Consider the following 5629-nt stretch of genomic DNA (forward strand, 5'->3'; position numbering starts at 1 on the left):
CAAACCAACGTTTATCCTCCAATTCTCTCTGACCCACATTCCCAGTTAAAAGCCAATAGGCTTTTCATTTCCTCCTCTCCATTACCATAGGGTAAACACAAACCTAGTGAGGAATTTCCTGTTATTCCATACAGAGACACTTACCATTTGCTAACATAGCAGATTGCTTGGGTTTCAGCTAATATGTCCAGAAATGGCCGATGTTTGCACAGCATTCATTTCACACTACACAGCTGTATCCTTGAAATGTAGCGGAGTATAATTCACTCCACATTGTGGCTGTTACTGCAGGTCCCCTTAAAGCCCTCTGCAAGGCCTCGTTAGCTTCAGTGTGTCTGTCCAGCCTGTGTGATTACATACAAAAGGGTAATTGCTCATTTTAAGGATAATTCTGTTGTTTGTTTTTTTACAACTTGGCTCTTATTTTATCTGTTTTTATCTGTAATATAAACATTGTGAATATGACAACATGGCTGCTGCCAGAGCCGTAGCTACCACTGAGGTCATGTCCTCAGTGTTGTTTTCTGCTTATTTTGGACTTGACTGACCAGAGGAAAAGTTTGTGTTCTGCAATTACAGACCATTTACACATAGATGGTTTTTAAAATTGACTGATATTCTTAAGTCAATATCTTTAAAAATGACAAAATAGCAGTTTGACCATCATGATGATGGCAGATCAAATGAACATAAAATGTAATTGAACAGATTTTGGGTGGAGAAAAAAATGATTAAGTGGGTGGGCTTCAAGAGGTGTAATTCGTATTCATGACCTCAGTATTTCTAAAGTCCTGGCTACAGACCTGGACACAACAAAGAGTCAGACCATCGGATAGTTTATCCAGATGATCTGAACCACTTTTTTTAGCTGGCACCAGGTTTGCTGTGTGATGTGATTAAACACAAATTACACTAAATAAAAAATATTACCTAATACTACCATTCACTGACAAAAAAACAGAAAACAAACAAACAAACAAACAAAAAAACCCTAAACAAGGACGATAATATTCCTCATCTTGCATTCTTGAATTAGTTCACATTAAAGGACAGGTTCGGAATTTTTCAAGTGTGATTTAAAACAACAGTCAGGTGTCCGTATGAACAGTGAAAGAGGTTTTCCTCGCTGTAATCATTCCTCCTGTTCATACTGGATATTAAAAGATCCTTCAAATGTGCTTTCAATGGAAGTGATGGAGCCAAAATCCACAGTGTGTCCACACAGTCATTTAATGCAAAAATGCATTTAAAAGTAGATGTGAAGCTTATATGAGGCTTCAGCAGTCTGAGTTAGTCATATCAAGTGGATATCTGACACATTTACCCACATTTTTAGCATCAAATTCCCTCTTTGTGTTTCCGTGTTGAGCAGCATAGGAAGTAAAGTAACAAAAAGAGGGACTTTGGCACTAAAAAGACTGTAACATTGAAAGATATCTACTTGATTTGACTCATTTGGACACTGAAGCTACAGATAAACTTTGAACTACATTTTTGCACAAATTGACTGTGGACAAACATTTTTGTACAGAGGGAGGACTGTGGATTGTGTCCCCCATCACTTCCATTGTAAGTGCACTATGAAGAGATCTTCTAATGGTCAGTATGAACAGGAGGAATGATTACAGCAAGAAAAACATGTTTCAATGTTCATTTGAGATCCTGACTGTTGTTTTAAGACAAACCTGAAAAATTGTGAACCCATTCCTTAAATTAGTGTCTAAATGCATGTCCCACTCCTGCATCACATCAGCTTAGTTTTCACTGTGTGGATTAGAGCATTATAGAGCATTATCAAGCTGTGAAGGATTAACTCAACATGTGTGATGTCTCTTTTAGAGTTGAACACTACTGGTTCAATTGTCTTTTTTTGCTTGTTTGTGCTGGTTTTTATTTTCTTTCTTATATCTTTACACCCAATGGATATCCTCCTCTCTAGCCATGTGCATTGCCTTATTGCTTTAAACTGGGTTGGGGTGAAATATGAGATCAATTGTCATCAGTCAGATTTTGTTACACCATATCTACTGTATCCTTTAATGGCCATTGTGCAATGCAAATCAATGAGCAGTACCGTTTAAAGGCATTTAAATTTTTGCTTCAATTTAATAAGTACCTTGTCAGTTCATGTCATATTGGAGTTTCTGTGACTAGTTTCAAACTTGTAAATATGAGTCATAATTACAACAGGGAAACACTTTTTCTTAGAGTTCCCATTTCTCTGACTTGGCACATGATAATACAGAGGTGCTTGAAAAACCAAACCAACAAATATGGATGCCTCGTGTATGCCAAAGTCTGATGTTCAGGGTAATTAAACTCAAATTTAATGGATATAATGTCAATGCACAATGTGTTTGAGGACTCTTAATTATATGCACATCACATGTACATGTCAGGCTATTAGAAAACAGCATCCATGAAGAGAATAACACCTGCACACTGACTACACATCACATGTTTATTTAGATGACAACATCTCAATTCCATTATCTGTCCCATATGACATGAACCTGACAGGTAAGTAGCCACACTAGTGATGTAGCTAGGGGTGGCAATGTCAGTTATCTCGACAACCATTGTATGGATTGCCTTGAATTTTGTTCAGGTATTCATGGAACCCAGAGGATGAATCCTACTAACTTTAGTGATCCCCTGACTTTTCATCATGTGCCATCATCAGGTCACAATGTCAATCCCATCAGCCTCAGCTGTATTTTGTGTTTAGTGCTGATTAGCAAATAAGACACTAAACTAAGATGATCACCATGGTCAACAATTACATTACCATTGTGAACATGTAAATAGCTTAATAGCTTAAAGCATACATATACACACACACACACACATATATATATAAATATATATATATATACATGCACGCACACGCACACACACACACCAGCCATAACATTAAAACAACCTGCCTAATACTGTGTAGGTCTCCCTTGTGCCCATCGATGCATGGACTCCAAAAGACCTCTGAAGGTGTCCTCTGGTATCTGGCACCAAGACGTTAGCAGCAGATCCTTTAAGTCCTGTCCTCCATGGATCAGACTTGTTTTCGCAGCACATCCCACAGATGCTCGATCGGATTGAGATCTGGGGAATTTGGAGGCCAAGGCAACACCTTGAATTCTTTGTCATGTTCCTCAAACCATTCCTGAAGAATTTTTGCAGTGTGGCAGGGTGCATTATCCTGCTGAAAGTGGCCACTGCCATCAGGGAGCACCAGTGCCATGACGATTTGTCTACGATGTTTAGGTAGGTGGTGCACGTCGAAGTTACATCCACATGAATGCCACACTGCCTCCGTCGGCTTGCCTTCTTCCCATAGTAATTCCTGCCATCTCTTTCCCGGGTTAATGATGCACATGCACCCAGCTGTCCACATGATGTAAAAGAGCTTGATTCATCAGACCAGGCCACCTTCTTCCACTGCTCCATAGTTCAGTTCTGACGTTGTTATAGGCGCTTTTGGCAGTGGACAGTGGTCAGCATGGACACTCTGAACAGTCTGCGGCTACTCAGCCCCATACGCAGCAAGCTGCGCTGCACTGTGTGTTCTGACACCTGTCTGTCATAGCCAGAATGAACTTTTTCAGCAATTTGTGCTAAAGTAACTCTTCTAAAGGATTGGACAAGATGGGCTAGCCTTCCCTTTGCTGTTGCAGGTTCACACATTAACTTCAAGAACTGACTGTTCACTTGCTGCGTGATATGTCCCACCCCATGACAGGTGCCATTTTAATGAGATAATCAACGTTATTCACTTTGCCTGTCAGTGGTTTTAATGTTTTGGCTGATTGGTGTGTGTGTGTGTGTATATATATATATATATATATATATATACATACATACACAGCGCGCGCACACACACACACACACACACACAGTGTTTAAAACTGGCAAGTAAGTTGTTGTGTGTGTATAGTCAGTGGTAGTAGTGTGTCATGTGATGATAGACTCTCAGTGTAAATTGCTCTAATTGTCCTCAGCATCCTTGTGCATAGAAAGTACCTGACAATAAAGAACACGTGACCTGAAACAAAATTAGCAGCAGTCCATTCGCATTTAACTGAAATGTTCATTTGAGTAAACAGTACAGGCCATGTATAGAGGATCACTGTTCATAACACACCAGCATATGTTCTCTCCTCAGCTGTTTCTGCAACTGTAGGCAATCATCCAAACCTTAACAAGTTCCTTCACAAGTTTACTTTTTCTTCTTCTTGACTTTTTATAGGACAAGTATAACAGACATGATACTATACAGATTGTACACACACCGTATGCATCTTAATAAAGACAGCTCAGATTTTTTTGCCTACAGGGGAGGATGGGCAGTTGAAGGCAAAAAAAAAAAGAAAGAAAAGAAAAGAAAGTCATACAGCTTTAGATAAGATGAAAATAAAGTGATACAAGAATGAAACAAGTACCCCTCAAAATCAGTTTTGGCTGCTTAATATTGAGCATCAACATGTCTGTAATGACACAATTTAAAGGCTTCATACCAAAATGAAATAACCAACATTTTGACAGAGAATTAAAAGTAAGGAAATATTGAAGTTCTTAATCTAGACATTTTTCATCTGTCATCCTATAAATAATTCTTCTTTAAACCTCTAAAAAAAATTAAATTAAAAAATATTGAGAAATGAACACTTTTCTTTTTCCAAAATTGATCAAAAGCATAATGGAATGAAAGGTTTGTAGATTCTACAGCTAGTGATATGAAATCCAAGCATGAAACATCCTCTACAGAGTAGGGACAGAGGAGAGGGTGTTGTGGGTGCATAAACAATCATATTAAAAACATATGCTACATATCAAAAACATCAGACTGGTTTCACAGGATACACAAAATAACAATAAAAATTAACATTATCTATTGCACAAAGGAGGTATCAGAAGACAAATACAGTATGAATGATGGTACCGATCTGTAACAGACCACTCCAAGCAGTACACAGCAGACAGGCTGAGGTAAGAGGGAGGTGGAAGTAGCGCATGAAGAACACATGAAGGGTCACAATTCACAGGAGGGCTCAAGACTTTTTCGAACAGACAGAAATGTATCTGTGGCAGCTCGAGTTGGAAACTGTCAAGTAAGTAGGCATCGGATGTCTGATTCATAAACTTGTTACTTATTCTTTGATCTTTACTTCTTCTTTGACAGTTCATCAATTAGTTAAAATCATGCCAATTTTATTTAGAGTTCTTGATTAGTTGTTTTCTTAAAAGGAAAAGAGGTTTTGAAAAAAAGTATCCCTTTGATATTAGTGCCATATTAGAGTATGGGTATAGCAATATTGAAGGATGTGGTTGAAAGCTCTGGAAAAAGATAGTGAATGGACCTTGATTGAAGTTTTTTTTTTTTTGGTCAAACCGTTCCAATATACAAGGTACTCATTCTGTAACTGGAAGATACAGCAGGCAGAATTTAACATGACATTTTTCTTCTGAAGGTTTCCCGGATGTTGCTATTTATAAAGTGTGAAAATATCACAGCCCAGCCTGTTGATGTATGTAGAAATAACAATGACCACAGATTGCCACAGTTGTGCTCTGATGTGTACTGTATCTACTATGATACAAATGAGAGTTGCCCAAGTCTCCTCCCAGAGCA

The sequence above is a fragment of the Thunnus maccoyii genome, chromosome 7 (genome assembly GCF_910596095.1).
Source record: "Thunnus maccoyii chromosome 7, fThuMac1.1, whole genome shotgun sequence".
In the NCBI taxonomy this organism is placed as follows: domain Eukaryota; kingdom Metazoa; phylum Chordata; class Actinopteri; order Scombriformes; family Scombridae; genus Thunnus; species Thunnus maccoyii.